This window comes from Nicotiana tabacum, chromosome 2 (assembly GCF_000715075.1).
Source record: "Nicotiana tabacum cultivar K326 chromosome 2, ASM71507v2, whole genome shotgun sequence".
NCBI lineage: Eukaryota > Viridiplantae > Streptophyta > Magnoliopsida > Solanales > Solanaceae > Nicotiana > Nicotiana tabacum.
The window spans coordinates 125999205-126017886 of NC_134081.1; positions in this window are offsets into that span (position 1 = coordinate 125999205).

Consider the following 18682-nt stretch of genomic DNA (forward strand, 5'->3'; position numbering starts at 1 on the left):
GGTCGTTGGAAGAATAGTACACAACAAGAGTCGGGGTCGATTTCCACAGTGAGTTACTAGGGGTGTTAGGAGTATACACTTGACGAAAGCGAAAGGAATAGCTAAATTGCACTTCCACAACAGGTTTTGATTTCTAATTCTAATTTTACTCTAGCAATTATAAGCTAAGAAAAGAAACTAGAAGCAAATCAGTGTTTTTAGTGTTTTTTCAAATAGTTTAAAGGCCTAGGGCTGTGACCATAACCTAGGTGTTTGCCTAATGGAATAAAGACGTTAGTGCTTTTTTTGTTGATTGGGGTGTATTATAGCTCTCAACTCTACATTACCCACTCAATACCTCTCGGCCAGAGAGTGATTTTGCCCAATTTGGCTTTCTCAAGTTCCAAATGGGTATCAACCAAAACAGTTGGTAAGAGCTCAAGTCGGGTTATTACTATCTCTAAGTTGAACCCTTTAATTGGGTTAATCAATCTCTCAATTGACCCAATTCCTTGTTAGCTAAGTTATCCTAGACTAGGCCCCTCTTTCTCAAGTAGAGACTAAGTCAAATAGGCATGAGTCAATGTTTGCAACAATTAATTTTAAAATTGAAGCATGAACTAAGCTAAATAATCAACACTCAATCATAAAGAAGCAATAAATTAGATACCCACAAGGTTTACACACTAGGGTTGGGTCACAATCCTAGTAAAAGTATAGCTACCCATAATGGGGTTTGAATAAAATAAAGAAGAAAAGCCAATTAAACTCATAATGGAAGATTAAAATGATAAAATTTAATGTAAATATACCAAAATAATGTAAAACTTCCTAAAGTAGTAAAGAAAAGCAGCTACAGTAACTTCAGATGTTCAAACTTGACCTAATTTTGTGAAAAACGTCTATTTATACGGGGCTAAAAATCTCAGACAAAAATGCTCCTCGGGAGGTTCTGCGGCCGCACAATTTCATGTGCGGTCTGCAGATTACTTCGGCTGGCAGGAACTGGAGTTCTGCGGCCGCACATTTTTGGACTGCGGCCGCGAAGCAATCTTCTGCGGCCGCACAATTATTGTGCAGTCCGCAATTCTCAAAGGCTCCTGGATTTGATCTTTTTGCATACTCTCTAATCTTTGACTCTTAGCCCAGTTCTGCGTCGCACATTGATGAAAGGTCTGGTAAATTTTTCTTCTTGTTTTGCGGCCGCAGATGGAATTCTGCGGTCCGCAATTTCTTTTGCAGCCGTAAAATTCCTTCTACGGATCGCACATTTGTGCTTCTGCGCCCTTTATTGTATTATGCTTCAGGACACTCCTTTTTTAGTCGGATTTCATCTCGAGAGACCAAATTTTCAGCATTCCTATAATTTTGCATAATTTTCATTAGTTCCGGGAACACAATTCAATACTTTCGGACTAAAACAAAAACTAAAAGGTGTTAATAAGCAGTCAAAATCCCCACTTATTAGGCGACTGACTGCGAATTACCTAAAATAATTTGCGGGCCCATCAGAAACGATCTAATGAACAATAGTCATGGGTTCGCCATGATCGTTCCTTATTTTTTGGCATTTTAGGTCCATTAAACATGAATTCACGACAAATTCCAAATTTCTGTGTGCTATCCACGCCATCTACATGAATTCGGGCGACCGGCCCGAATGGCCTAAAATTTTGTAGACCCAACAGAAATAACCTAATGAACAATATTCATCATTTTGCCATGATCGTTCATCATTTTTAGGTATTTTAGGGCCATAAAATAGGAATTCAGGAAGATTTGTAATTTTTCGTATGCTACAGTCTATTCACCTGCATGAATTCGGAAGACCGACCCCGAATCGCCTAAAATTTTGCGAGCCCATCAGAAACGACCTAATGAAAAATAATCATGGGTTCGCCATGACCGTTCCTCGTTTTTGGCATTTTTTTATGTGCTATAGTCCACGCAATCTGCATGAATTCGGGCGACCGGCTCTAAATCGTCTAAAATTTTACGGGCCCATCAGAAATGACCTAATGAAGAATAATTATGGGTTTTCCATGCCCATTCCTCATTTTTGGTATTTTAGGGCCATAAAATAGGAATTCAAAATGATTTTCAAATTTTTGTATACTATAGTCCACGCCATCAACATGAATTCGAGCAACCGACCCCGAATCGCATAAAATTTTGCAAGCCCATAAAAACGATCCAATGAACAAAAGTCATGGGTTCTCCATGATCGTTCCTTGATTTTTGGTATTTTAGGGCAATAAAATAGAAATTCAAGACGATTTCCATTTTTCTCTGTGCTATAGTCCACGCCATCTGCATGAATTCGGGCGACCGACTCCGAATGGCCTAAAATATTTTGGACCCATCAGAAACGACCTAATGAAAATTAATCATGGGTTCGCCATGGCCGTTCCTCGTTTGTTGGAATTTTAAAGTCATAAAAAATGAATTGAGGACGATTCTACATGAATTCGAGCGACCGACTCTAAATCGCCTAAAATTTTGCTGGCCCATCAGAAATAACCTAATGACAATAGTTATGGGTTCGCCATGAACGTTCCTCATTTTTAGCATTTTAGGGCCATAATACAGGAATTCACGACGATTTTCAAATCTTCGTGTGCTATAGTCCACGTCATCTGCATGAATTCGAGCTACCGGTTTTGAATCGTCTAAAAGTTTTCGAGCCTATCAGAATCGACCTAATGAATAATAGTCATGGGTTTGCCATGACCGTTTCCCATTTTTGGCGTTTTAGGGCCATAAAATAGGAATTCAAAATGATTTTCAAATTTTCGTGTGCTATAGTCCACGCCATCTACATGAATTCGGTAAGGTTGTTTCGGATAGGCCCACAAAATTTTAGGTAATTCGGGAAAATGGAGAAGTTGTATCCAGAAAAATTTGCTAGAATTAAAGACTTTAAAATTTTGCTTCTTGTATATTATGCTGGAGGTCTATCATTTAAAAGGATATTATTTAGTATTTTATTCTGGAAGTGTATAATCCAGTTTTTTATGGATTTGAAGTGATTTGTTGATTGAAATAAAGATTAATGGATTGGAGTTTCTATTTTTTATGATGTGTTTTTATGTATAATAAGTTGGATTTCATAATTTTTGTTGATGCTATTCTAGTGTATTAGCTGGAGTTCTTATTTTGTTTGGTTCCTATATATTATACTGGAACTGCTACTTATGAAGCTATATAAGCCAGTATATTATAATGGAGAAATGTAAAACAACGGAGAAGTTTTATCCAGAACAATTTGCTGGAATTAAAGACTTTAAAATTTTGCTTCCTGTATATTATGTTGGAGGATATTATTCAGTATTTTATCCTGGATGTGTATGATCCAGTTTTTTATGGATTTGAAGTGATTTATTGATTGAAATAAAGATTAATGGATTGGAGTTTATATTTTTTATAGCGCGTTTTTATGTATAATAAGTTGGATTTCATAATTTTTGTTGATGCTATTCTATTATAATTAGCTGAAGTTCTTATTTTATTTGGATCATGTATATTATGCTGAATATGCTACTTATGAAGCGATATAAGCCAGTATATTATAATGCAAAAGTGTAAAGCAATGGAGAAGTTGTATCCAGAACAATTTGCTGGAATTTAAGACTTTAAAATTTTATTTTCTGTCACGACCCAAAATCCAACTAGTCGTGATGGAACCTAACCCAACCAGTTAGGTAAGCCAGTTAACCACTAACCAATTCCAATAACAATTTATAAAGCAATTAAGTAAAGAAATATCTGAATCTGATACATTCCTCAAGAACTGGTAGTATAAATCATGAGTTTCAAAGAATAGAGTTTACAAAGCGGAAATGAAATAAATACATCGTCTGTTTGAAAAGTACATAAATAGAGTTTTATAAATCTAAGGCCACCATGAACAAGGGGCAGCTATAACCGGGACGCAGGTACATCTTTGTAATGACCCGGCCGTTCGTTTTGAAAGTAATAGCCCCGATCCCCTGTTTACTATTTTCCCCGTACCTTTTTCTGCTTATGTGACTTGCCGGGAGGTCTTGTTTTTGGTTTCGGAGTGTCTTGGGACACTTAGTCCCTAAAACGGAAGCTTAAGTCTTAGGATTTTGACCGTAGTCGGAACTGTATGAAGATGAATCTGGAATGGAGTTCCGTCAGTTCCGTTAGCTCCGTTGGGTAATTTTGGACTTAGGGGCGTGTCCGGATTATGTTTTGGAGGTCTGTAGCTCATTTAGGCTTGAAATGGCGAAAGTCGAATTTTTGAAAATTTTGACCAGTAGTGGACTATTTGATATTGGGGTCGAAATCCAATTTCGAAAGTTGGAGTAGGTCCGTAATGTTGAATATGACTTGTGTACAAAATTTGGGGTCAATCGGACATGGTTTAACAGGTTTCGACACCGGTTGTAGAAATTTGAAGTTTCAAGTTCATTAAGTTTGAATTGGAGGGTGATTCATATTTTTAGTATTGTTTGATGTAATTTGAGGGCTCGACTAAGTCCGTATGGTGATTTAGGACTAGTGGGTATGTTTGGTTGAGGTCCCGAGGGCCTCGGGTTGATTTCGGATGGTTAACAGATCAAATTTGGTTTTGGAAGAATAGTTGAAGCTACTGCACCTGGTGTAATCGCACTTGCGCAACATTGACCGCAGCTGCGAGCCCGCAGAAGCGAGCCAATGGACGGAGGTGCAGTTAGGAAGGAAGAGGCCAGAGGTCATAGGTGCAGAGGTAGAACCGCATCTGCGCATCCGCAGATGCGGAAGATGGAGCGCAGAAGTGGAAGGGGTCAGGGCGTGAGGGATCACAGAAGCGGAAGAATTCCGGAGGAGCGGGCACACAGGTGCGGCTCATTGCTCACAGATGCGGACCCAGTCCCTTTAAGTCATTTCCGCACTTGCGATGGAAATTCTGTAGGTGCGGCATCGCAGGTGCGACTATGGGCCGCAAGTACGAGATTTCTGGACAGAACACTTAAATGCAAGGGTTCGCGATTTTTGCTCATTTTTAACATTCTGAGCTCGGGTTTGACGATTTCTTGAGAGCATTTTTGAGGGATTTCTTGAGGTAAGTCTCTTGTGCTTATTTTTGATCAATAATCTTGCTTTCCCATTTATTTTTCCACCTAGTTAGTGTGTATTTAAGGTGGAATTTGGGAGTTGAGACTAGGGATTGTAAGAGTTTGATTTGAGGATTTGAAGGACCATTTGGTATCGGATTTTAGTAAATTTGATATGGTTAGACTCGTGAGTGAATGAGTGTTAATATTTTGTGACTTTTACCCGATTCCGAGATGTGGGCCCAAGTCGACTTTTAGGGTGAATTTCGGAATTTTTGTTAAAGTATTGATTTCATTAATTAGATGAGCCTATTATAGTTGTATTTATGATATGCAATTGTGTTTGGCTAGATTTGGGCCATTCGGAGTCGGATAATCGAGGAAAGGGCATTCTTACGGATTGATTGAGCTTGGTTCGAGGTAAGTGGCTTGCCTAACCTTATTTGGGGGAAATCCTCTTAGGATTTGGTAATGTTATGATATGTGAGCGCCGTGTACGTGAGGTGACGAGTACGTACACAGGATATTTGTTGTAAAACCCCATTTATTTTACTAACTAGTATTCTGGTTTTCCTTTAAATTGAGTTATACCGTTTAGATGAGTATTAGCCTATTTTTTATTCTTAATTGAGCTATTCCAATATGTGTAGCTATCATGTTTAGTCTAATATCGCATGTCTACGTGCTTTAATTGCTTATTTGAACTCTGTGGAGCATGCCTAGTTGATTTTTCTGCCTTTCCTTGTTCTTTATCAGTATAACTATAGAAATCTTGTTGTTAACTGCTGTATTACCGGTTTGAGCTGTGTGTTTACTTTTGAGACTACGAGGCGGTTCCTCGGGAGTTCTCCCTGCATATTTACTTTTGAGACTACGAGGCAGTTCCTCGGGAGTTCTCCCTGCATATTTACTTTTGAGACTATGAGGCGGTTCCTCGGGAGTTCTCCTTGCACATTTATTTTTTGAGACTACGAGGCGGTACCTCGGGAGTTCTCCCTGTACATTTACTTTTGAGACTATGAGGCGGTTCCTCGGGAGATCTCCCTGCACATTTACTTTTGGGACTACGAGACGGTATCTCGGGAGCGCCCCTGTTGTTATCACATTGTTCTTGTGTTGTGATTTCTCTATGAATTCTTGCTGTTAAATTCTCAATTTTACTTCATTTTATTATATCATCTGTCTTGTTATTATATCCCAGTAAGTCCCGGATCTGACCTTGTCACTACTCTGCCGGGGTTAGACCCGACACTTACTGGGTACCGTTGTGGTGTACTCATGCTACTCTTTTGCACATGTTTTGTGTGCAGATTCAGGTACTTCTTATCAGCTCAGCTATTAGCTGATAGTGCTTGCTACTGTACGGAGACTTCACGGTACATCTTCCATGTCCGCAGACCTCGGAGTCCCCCTCTATTTTATCCTATGTCATTTACCTTCCGTACTTCTTTTGTTAGACTCTGGTGTATAAAGATACTAGTTTCCTTCTGTAGCTTGTGACTTATGATGTTTCGGATTTTGGGAAGACTGTGTATTTATAGAGTACTGGTTATCATACATGACGAGCAACTGAATACATAGAATGATCACGAGGACCGAACATATAATACTGTTTGATTACATGTTAACAGTACAATGAAATGAAAAGACTCCAAGGGACTGCGACGACCAAGCAGCTCTGCCTTGAATTCTTACGATCCCGCTTTAACTCTGTTCAAGTTCGTTATCTTCAATACCTGGCTCTGCACAAAAATGTGCAGAAGTGTAGAGTGAGCACACCACAGCGGTGCCCAGTAAGTATCAAGACTAACCTCAATGGAGTAGAGACGAGGTACAGTCAAGACACTCACTAGTCTAATAACCTGTGCAATATAATATACAAAATAATAGAAAATAAATAATAATAAAGGCAGGATAAAACAACCAGTGATAAGCATAACAGACAACAAGAATACCATAAATATCACTCAACAATTAATAAACACAATTACACCAAATTAAATCAAGCCCTTCAAATAAATGTCTTTCACATAGTTCTTCCAGGTAACTCTCTTTCAAATATAATTTTCTCAAATAATTATTTTTCAAATATAATTCTTTCAATAAATCTTTTCAAATACAATTTACTCAAATAAATATCTTTAAAAATATAATTCTTTTATATAATGCTTTCTAAGTAAAAATCCTTCCAAATAAATATTTTGAATATAATTCTTTCAAGTAAAAAGTCACCATGTGACACCTTATTTCAAAATCATCAAAATACGGGTCTTAGCCCACTTTCATATTTTTCGTAAATACGGGTCTCAGCCCATTTTTATATTTTCACGGCACCTCGTGCCCATAATTAAATTATCATATTTGTCCGGCACCTCGTGCCCTCATTTCATATCACAATTCACGGCACCTCGTGCCCACATTTCATTTCCTGGCATGAAAAATATATTCAACATATCACCCAATATATTGTCTCATTCTCACCCAATATATATATGTAGATCAAATCAATTGGCACGGCAACACCCTTCATGCATTTATATCTTTCTCACCGTGCATACATATAACAGTACCAACTAGAGTGGGAGAAGTGCCAATAACAATAAAAAGAATAAAGTAGAGGCACACAGGAAGCAACAACGACTACAAGTCACATAGAAAATATAGGTGCACAATAACATCTCAAGGTAAAGGCATGAACGCATACACAACAAACAATATCACAATATAATGTATGTCTCTCATCCTCTTCTGCACGGAAACACCCTTCGTGCCATGAGTATATGATAATATAAAAATAATTGCATGGCATCACCCTTCGTGATTTTGCTCTCATCCTCACCTGATAATATAAATGAAACGGCACGGCATCACCCTTCGTGCTTTTACTCTCATCCTCAACTGATAATATAAATGAAACGGCACGGCATCACCCTTCGTGCTTTACATTCTCAATGGCACGGCATCACCCTTCGTGCTTTACACTCTCCCTCACATGATAATATAATTCAAATAGCACGGCATCACCCTTCATGCTTTACACTCTTCCTCACCAAGCACATGTATATCATTAACAAGCAAGGTAAGAAGCATAAATAACGTCAAGGAGAGTGTTTAATCCACAACCCAATACAACAATTTATATCACAATTTGCCACTAACCATAATCAAGTTCCAAAGCTACAATCAAGTCAATTAATTTCATAGCAAATAGCCAAATGCTCCACACAATATGTACAACACCCAAAAACAATCAATAGAGATAGAATTTACTCAACATAAAGCAAAGTCTTCATAAAAGATCAAATTTTCAATAATTATATAAACACCTCTTCTTAAGTTCATTTAATTAATTATTTGCAGAGGGGAAAATCCAAAATGAAATTAAATTCCAATAATTATCAAACTAGCAAATTCACGAAATTTCATAAATAATCAAATAATAATCACATCACATTGTCATATAACAACAGAGTCAACAATAAGAATTTAGGCACGACAAGTAGATGATTAAATATATGCCAACAATTATCCAATTTACTACACAATATGCTCAAAACTTTAACTCAATAAAATTTGCACATATAAACCAAGTACGTACTCGTCACCTCGCGTACATGGTTTTCAATTACCCAAGTTGCATAAGACTCAATGCCTAAGGGAAATTTTCCCCACTCGAGGTTAAGCAAGACACTTACTTCTTTGAAGTTATGCCAATATTCTAAAATTGCCTTCTTGCTTGAATTGACCTCCGGGCCATTCAAATCTATCCAAATTAATTGTATAACTTCATTAAAATTCATCAAAAATAATTCCGGATAATAATATGTCGACTTAAAATTTTATTCCAAAAGGTCAACAAAAGTAGACGCGGGACCCGCCTCTCGGAACCCGACATAATTTTCATGAAATTCGAACACGCATTCCGATACTAGTTCAACCATACTAATTTTATCGAATTCCAATAACAACTCGACTTCCAAATCTTAAATTTTCGTTTTTGGAAGATTTTACAAAAATCTTGATTTTTCCTCCACTAAATCCGAATTAAATAATGGATTCAAAGACATAATCATGGAAATTAATCAAAACTGGATAAGAATCACTTAACCCAAACACCCACGCAAGAATCTCTCCAAACATCGCCTTCTACCGAGCTCCAAATTTGGTTTTTGAGTTATGAACTCAAACCCCCATTTTTGGGACTTTTAATTCTGCCCAAATAGGCCTTCTTTGCGTTCGGGACCATTGCTTTGCGTTCGCGAAGGCCAAAACCCAACTGCCTCAAATCCTTCATCGCGTTCACGACCTCCTCGTCGCGTTCGCGAAGGCCAACTGTTTCTGCCCCATCATTTCTTCTTGGCGTTTGCGAACTCCTTGTCGCGTTCGCGATGACCAGCTGACCAACTCCTCCGCGTTCGCGTTCCACGCTTCGCGTTCGCGAAGGCCAAACGACCCCAGGCCCCAATCTTTCTTTCTTCTTCGCGTTCGCGTTGCCTGGGTCGCGTTCGCGAAGGCTTGCCCTGCTCCTTCTTCGCGTTCGCGTCCACAGCTTCGCATTCGCGAAGACCAAACCGTCAGTCCCTCAAATTCCTCTTCGCAAACGCGGGACTCCCGTCGCGTTCGTGAAAAAGGAAACTAGACATCAGCAACAACAGTCCAAACAGCTCCAATTTGGTCCGAAACCACCCCGAAACACACCCGAGCCCCTCGGGACTTCAACCAAACATACCATCAAGTCCCAAAACATCATACGAACTTAGTCGAGGTTTCAAACCACATCAAACAACGACGAAATTACGAATCGCACATCGAATCGAATTATGAACTTCCAAAACTTCCAACTTCTAAAACTCGTGCCGAAACATATCAAACTAACCCGGAATGACGTCAAATTTTGCAGGCAAGTCCCAAATAACATAATGGAGCTGTTCCCACTCTCGGAATCGCATTCTGACCCCAATATCAAAAAGTCAACCCCCCGGCCAAACTTCCCAAAAATTCGACTTTTGCCATTTCAAGCCTAAATTGGCTACAGGCCTCAGATTCACAGTCCGGACACGCTCCTAAGTCCAAAATCACCCAACGGAACTAACAGAACTAACAGAACTCTATTCCGGAGTCATCTTCACACAGTTCCAACTACGGTAAAAATCCTAAGACTTAAGCTTCCACCTCAGGGACTAAGTATCCCAAATATCTCCGAATCATCCGTAAATCAAACTCGATCACACACGCAGGTCATAATACATATTGCGAGGCTGCTCGAGACCTTAAGTCACTGAACGGGGCATAAATTCTTAAAATGACAAGTCGGGTCGTTACAACTAACTAGTCCCATAATATAACACGGACCTACTTGAGGCCTCAAAACACACATAACAATATCGAAACGATGAATCACACCTCAATTCGAAATCATTGAACTTTGAAACTTCAACTTCCATAACCGATGCCGAAACCTATCAAATCATGTCCGATTGACCTCAAATTTTCCACACAAGTCACATTTGACATTACGTACCTGCTCCAACTTCCGGAATCGGAATCCGACCCCGATATCAAAAAGTCCACACCCGGTCAAACTTTCTAAAATTTCAACTTTCGCCATTTCGAGCCAAATTCCACTATGGACTTCCGAATCACAATCCAGACATGATCTTAAGTACAAAATCACCCAACGGAGCTAGCGGAACCATCAAAACTCCGTTCCGAGTTCAAATTCATAAAAAGTCAAACTTGATCAACTCCCCCAATTTAAAGCTTCAACAATAAAATCCATTCTTCCAATTCGATTTCGAATAACCTGAAAATCAAAATTGACGATTCACATAAGTCATAATGCATCATACGGAGCTACTCATGCCCGTAAACTACTGAGCGAAGTGCAAATGCTCAAAACGACCGGTTGGGTCGTTATAGTTTTTATGTATAATAAGTTAGATTTCGTAATTTTTATTGATGATATTCTAGTATAATTAGCTGGAGTCATTATTTTGCTTGATTCCTGTATATTATGCTGGAAATGCTACTTATGAAGTGCTATAAGCCAGTATATTATAATGGAGAAGTGTAAAATAACGGAGAAGTTGTATCCAGAACAATTTACTGGAATTAAAGACTTTAAAATTTTGCTTCCTATATATTATGCTGGAGGTCTATCATCTGAAAGGATATTATCCAATATTTTATCCTGGATGTGTACAATCCAGTTTTTTTTTTGAAGCACTATTATCCATTGGAGAAGTGTAAAATAATGGAGAAGTTATATCCAGAACAATTTGCTGGAATTAAAGACTTTAAAATTTTGCTTCCTATATATTATGTTGCAGGTCTATCATCTGAAAGTATATTATCCAGTATTTTATCCTGGAGGTGTATAATCCAGTTTTTTTTTATGGATTTGAAGAGATTTATTGATTGAAAAAAAGATTAATGGATTGGAGTTTATATTGTTTATGGTGTGTTTTTATGTATAATAAGTTGGATTTCATTATATTTGTTGATGCTATTCTAGTAAAATTAGTTGGAGTTCTTATTTTGTTTGGTTCATGTATATTATGCTGGAACTGCTACTTATGAAGCGCTATAAGCCAGTATATTATAATGGAGAAGTGTAAAACAACGGAGAAGTTGTATACAAAACAATTAGCTGGAATTATAGACCTTAAAATTTTGCTTCCCGTATAATATGCTGGAGGCCTATCATCTGAAAGTATATTATCCAGTATTTTATCCTGGATGTGTACAATCTAGTTTTTTTTGAAGCGCTATTATCCATTGGAGAAGTGTAAAACAATGAAGAAGTTGTATCCAGAATAATTTGCTGGAATTAAAGACTTTAAAATTTTGCTTCTTGTATATTATGCTGCAGGTCTATCATCTAAAAGGATATTATTTTGTATTTTATCTTGGATGTGTATAATCCTATTTGTTTTATGGATTTGAAGCGATTTATTGATTGAAATAAAGGTTAATGGATTGGAGTTTATATTTTTTATAGTGTGTTTTTATGTATAATAAGTTGAATTTCATAATTTTTGTTGATGCTATTCTATTATAATTATCTGGAGTTCTTATTTTACTTGGATCATGTATATTATGCTGGAAATGCTACTTATGAAGTGCTATAATCCAATATATTATAATGGAGAAGTGCAAAACAATTGAGAAGTCGTATGCAAAACAATTTGCTGGAATTAAAGACTTTAAAATTTTGCTTCCTATATATTATGCTGCAGGTCTATCATCTGAAAGTATATTATCCAGTATTTTATCCTGGAGGTGTATAGTCCAGTTTTTTTTTTTTATAGATTTGAAGCGATTTATTGATTGAAATAAAGATTAGTGGATTGGAGTTGATATTGTTTATGGTGTGCTTTTATGTATAATAAGTTGGATTTCATAATATTTGTTGATGCTATTCTAGTATAATTAGCTGGAGTTCTTATTTTGTTTGGTTCCTGTATATTATGCTTGAACTGCTACTTATGAAGCGCTATAAGCCAGTATAATATAATGGAGAAGTGCAAAACAATGGAGAAATTGTATCCAGAACAATTTGCTGGAAGTAAAGACTTTAACATTTTGCTTCTATATATTATGTTGCAGGTCTATCATCTGAAAGTATATTATCCAGTATTTTATCCTGGAGGTGTATAATCCAGTTTTTTTTGATGGATTTGAAGAGATTTATTGATTGAAATAAAGATTAATGGATTGGAGTTTATATTATTTATGGTGTATTTTTATGAATAATAGGTTGGATTTCATTATATTTGTTGATGCTATTTTAGTAAAATTAGCTGGAGTTCTTATTTTGTTTGGTTCATATATATTATGCTGGAACTGCTACTTATGAAGCGCTATAAGCCGGTATATTATAACGGAGAAGTGCAAAACAACGGAGAAGTTGTAAACAGAATAATTTGCTGGAATTAAAGACTTTAAAATTTTGCTTCCTGTATAATATGCTGGAGGCCTATCATCTGAAAGTAAATTATCCAGTATTTTATCTTGGATATGTACAATCTAGTTTTTTTTAAGCGCTATTATCCATTGGAGAAGTGTAAAACAATGAAGAAGTTGTATCCAGAATAATTTGCTGGAACTAAAGACTTTACAATTTTGCTTCCTGTATATTATGCTGGAGGTCTATCATCTGAAAGGATATTATTCAGTATTTTATCCTGGATGTGTATAATCCTGTTTGTTTTATGGATTTGAAGCAATTTATAGATTGAAATAAAGATTAATGGATTGGAGTTTATATTTTTTATAGTATGTTTTTATGTATAATAAATTGGATTTCATATTTTTTGTTGATGATATTCTATTATAAATAGCCAGAGTTCTTATTTTATTGGGATCCTGTATATTATGCTGGAAATGATACTTAAGCGCTATAAGCCAGTATATTATAATGGAGAAGTGTAAAACAACAAAGAAGTTGTATCCAGAACAATTTGCTGGAATTAAAGATATTAAAATTTTGTTTCCTGTATATATGCTGGACGTCTATCATCTGAAAGTATATTTTCCAGTATTTTATCCTGGATGTGTACAATCAATTTTTTTTAAGCGCTATTATCCATTGGAGAAGTGTAAAACGATGGAGAAGTTGTATCCAGAACAATTTCCTGGAATTGATGACTTTAAAATTTTGCTTCCTCTATATTATCTGGAGGTCTATCATCTGAAAGGATATTATTCAGTATTTTATCCTGGAAGTGTATAATCCAGTTTTTTTTTATGGATTTGAAGCGATTTATTGATTGAAATATAGATTAATGGATTGGAGTTTATATTTTTTATAGTGTGTTTTTATGTATAATAAGTTGGATTTCATAATTCTTTTTGATACTATTCTATTATAATTAGTTGGAGTTCTTATTTTATTTGGATCCTGTATATTATGCTGGAAATGTTACTTATGAAGCATTGTAAGCCAGTATTGTAACGAACCGGCCGGTTGTTTTGAGTATTACAATCATGTTTTCCCATTTACTGCTAAAATTATTCCTTACATTTGTTATGTGACTTGCCGGGGGTAATTATTTCGGGTCCGGTGAGGTTTGGGAATGATTTGGAATACTTAGTTCCAAGGTTTAGAATTTAAGTTGAAAAGGTTGACCAGATGTTGACTTATGTGTAACTACCCCGAAGAAGTTTTGCTGAGGAAATTGAGGTTTTGTGGTGCCGAGGTAGATTAATTGGTACAAAGGACTAGAAGGGTTATGATTGAATATTTGAACTTGATTACAACTTCGGCTTGACATTCGAGGATGAATTTTTCTATGTGGGGGAGATTGTAAAGCCCCAGAAAGCTTTCTAACAATATTAAGCCGAACTCGAGCTTAAGAGAATATTTTGCGAGATCTCTGTAACGACCCAACCGGTCGTTTTGAGATCTAGAGCATCGTTCGGTGGTTTGAGGCCATGAGCAGTTTCACTTCACGTATTATGACTTGTATGCGTGGTCGGAATCGAATTTCGGGAAGTTCGGAGTTGGTTTGGAAAGAAAAATTCTCATTTCGAAAGCTTTAAGTTGGAAGAATTGACCAAGGTTAGATTTTTGAGTAAACGACCTCGGAATTGGGATTTGAAAGTTCCAATAGGTTCGTATGATGATTTCGTACTTGGACGTATATCCGGATCGGATTTTGAGTGACCCGGGAGCATTTTGGTGCTTATTATGGAAAGTTGGTATTTTTGAAGAATTTCATAAATTTGGGTTGAAGTGCATTTTAATATTTTCGATGTCCGTTTGGGATTCTGAGTCTGGAAATAGCTCCGTATCGCGATTTTGATATTGGGAGCGCGTCCGTAGTGGATTTGGAGGTCCATAGATCATTTTGTTGTCATTTGGAAAAAATTAGAAATTTGAAGGTTTTTCAGATGTTTGACCGGAAGTGAACTTTTTGATATCAGGTTCGGATTCAGATTTCGAAAGTTGGAATAGGTCCGTAATGTCGAATGTGACTTGTGTGCACAATTTGAGGTCAATCGGACGTGATTTGATAGGTTTTGGCATCAAATGTAGAAGTTTGAAGTTCTAAGGTTCTGTCACGACCCAAATTAACCCTCCGTAAGGTGTCGTGATGGCACCTAGTCTTTACGACTAGGTAAGTCTAATATTGCGAAAAATATAAAGATAACACAATATTTTAAAGATAAACAACATATTATAAAGAGCCAAGAGTAGTACCACTCGGCATATACAAAATAATTTTTCCCAAGACCCGAAATATCACTAAGTCACAAGCTGCTATAATCTATGTAGCGCTATACAAAAGTCTGAAGATAATAAAGAAAGTCTCTAGGTGAGGGAGTAGAAGGGGACTCCGAAGATCTGCGGACGCAAGCAGAAGTACCTTGAAGTCTCCTAGAGTCAGCAGCACGCACTAACCCCAAGGCTGATAGCTCGTACTTGGATCTGCACACGAAAACATGTGCAGGAAGGGCATGAGTACACCACAATGGTACCTAGTAAGTACCAAGCCTAACCTCGGTCGAGTAGTGACGAGGTCAGGTCAAGGTCCTATCGGAGTAAATATAACAAAATAAACAATAAAAGATATAAGTGAAATTTACGGTAACATAGTTAAAGAAATTCTCGAAAATTTAGTAGTTAAGGGAGCCCTCGGCTCAAAACAAGGTAAACACAGAGGGAAATCTCTCGGGATACCGTCCCGTAGTTTCAAATTAATATGCAGTACATGGGGATCTCCCGGAATATGTCCGTAGTCCCAAAGTAAATATGCAGTACATGGGGATCTCCCGGAATACGTTCGTAGTCCCAAAGTAAATATGCAGTGCTGGGGGATCTCCCGGAATACGTCCGTCATCCCAAAGTAAATATGCAGTACAGGGGGATCTCCCGGAATACGTCCGTAGTCCAAAATAAATATACAGTACAGGGGGATCTCCCGGAATACGTTCGTAGTCCCAAAGTAAATATGCAACGCAAGATGAAATGACAGGTATGACATCGAGTTATATAGTTTATACTGGACACAAATAAGGAAAATAAGGACTTAGCTAAACATGACGCACAGAATGTCAATTAGGCCGTTAAAACACGTAAACATGCTTTTCTAGTCTAAACTACACAATTAAACATATTAGTACAACTTAATAAGAGAAGCAATTTATGATTTAAAAAGGTTAAACGGGATTTTTGCAATAATAGCCCGTGTATGTACTCGTCACCTCACGTACACGGCGCCCACACACCAAATAATATCAAGATATCCTAAGGGGGAAGTCCCCAACACAAGGTTAGGCAAGCCACTTACCTCGAACCACTCAAATCACCTCGATAACACGTTCTTGCCACAAGTATCCAACTCCAAATGGTCAGAATCTATTCAAATAAATTGCATAATGTAAATATAACTACGAGTAACTAATTTAGCTAATTAATTCGAAGATAAAGAGTGAAATTAGGAAAAACGCCCAAAAAGTCACCCCGGGCCCACGTCTCGGAATCGGATAAAAGTCGCAAAATATGAATACCCATTCACTCACGAGTTACCTCGTGCCAAAATTTCTCAAATCATATACCAAAATCTCGATCAAAACCCCAAAATTTGGCCTAAGAATCTTTCTCAATTTCTCACCCCAAATCCGAAATTAAACGATGAAATCAACCATAGATTAGTGGAATATAACCATAATGGAGTTAGGAATCATTACCCAAAAACTTCCTCCGAAAATCTCTCCAAATTTCGCCTTCTACCGAGCTCTCAATCAAATTTTTGTGTTATGAACTCAACCCTCGTTTTTGAACCTTAAATTCTACTCAGGTGCGTTCTTCTTCGCGAACGCGACATCACGATCGCGAACGCGATGAACAATCTTCCACTGGCCCAAAATTCCTCCTTCGCAAATGCTAGGGGACTCTCGTGAATGCGTACCTTCCACTGACGGACCCTTCGCGAACACGGGAACCTCTTCGCGAACGCGTAGGCTTAATGCCGGAAGCTTCCTCTGCCCCGTTCCCCTACGCGAACGCGAGGACCATATCACGAACGTGTAGGCTTAAGGTCCCACACCTTCGCGAACGCGGGAAAAACATCGCGAATGCAAAGAACAACTTCGTTGTCTTTCCCAGATGCTCTACGCGATTGCGAGGCACCTCTCGTGATCACGAGGAAGGATTTTTCTGCAATAAAACACTAGAAATCTGCCTCTTCTCTAAGTCCAAAGATGGCTCGTTGAGCATCCGAAACACACCCGAGGCATCCGGGACCTCGAACAAACATACCAACCAATCCTAAAACACCATACGAACTTAGTCGAGCTCTCAAATCACATCAAACAATGCTAAAATCACGAATCACCCTCCAATTCAAACTTAAAGAACTTGAAACTTCAAAATTCTACAACCGATGCCGGAACCTATCAAATCACGTACGATTGACCTCAAATTTTGCGCACAAGTCATAATCAACATTACGGACCTATCCAACTTTCGGAATCAGAAAATGACCCCGATATCAAAAATTCCACTACCGGCCCAAAACTCCAAAAAATTTGAATTTCGCCATTTCAAGCCTAAATGAGCTACGAACCTCCAAAACACTATCCGGACACCCTCCTAAACCCAAAATCACCTAACGGAGCTAACGAAATTCCATTCTGGAGTTGTCTTCACATAGTTCCGACTAAGGTCCATATCCTAAGGCTTAACCTCTTATTTAGGGACTAAGTGTCCCAAAACACTCTGAAACTCAAAACCAATCATCCCGGCAAGTTACAATAGCAGAAAAATATTTGGGGAAAGCAGTTAATAGGGGATCGGGGCTATTACTCTCAAAACGACCGGCTGGGTCGTTACATCCACCCCCTCTTAAAACAATCGTTCTTCCTCGAACGAGTATAAAGACATACCTGAAACTGTGAAAAGATGAGGGTACTGGCTGCGCATATCCTGCTCGGTCTCCCAAGTCGCCTCCTCGACCGGCTGACCCCTCCACTGGACCTTTACTGAAGCAATATTCTTTGACCTGAGCTTTCTGACCTGCCTGTCCAAAATGGCTACTGGCTCCTCAACATAAGATAGATCTTTGTCCAACTGGACTGAGCTGAAATCCAATACATGAGTCGGATCACCGCGATACTTCCGGAGAATAGACACGTGGAATACCGGGTGAACTCCTGCTAGGCTAGGAGGCAAGGCAAGCTCATAAGCAACCTCCCCAACTCGCCGCAATATCTCAAAAGGACCAATGATCCTCGGGCTCAGCTTGCCCTTCTTCCCGAACCTCATGACACCCTTCATAGATGATATCCGAAGCAAGACCCGCTCACTAACCATAAATGCCAATTCACGAACCTTACGGTCTACATAACTCTTCTGCCTGGACTGGGCTGTGCGAAGTCTTTCCTGAATCACCTTCACCTTATCCAGGGCATCCTGGACCAAATCTGTACCCAATAATTGGGCCTCGCCCGGCTTAAACCATCCCACCGGGGACCGACATTGCCTACCATACAAGGCCTCATACGGTGCCATCTGAATGCTGGACTGGTAACTGTTGTTGTAAGCGAACTCTGCAAGTGGCAAGTATCGGTCCCATGACCCTCCAAACTCCATCACACAGGCACAACGCATATCCTCAAGAATCTGAATTGTGCGCTCT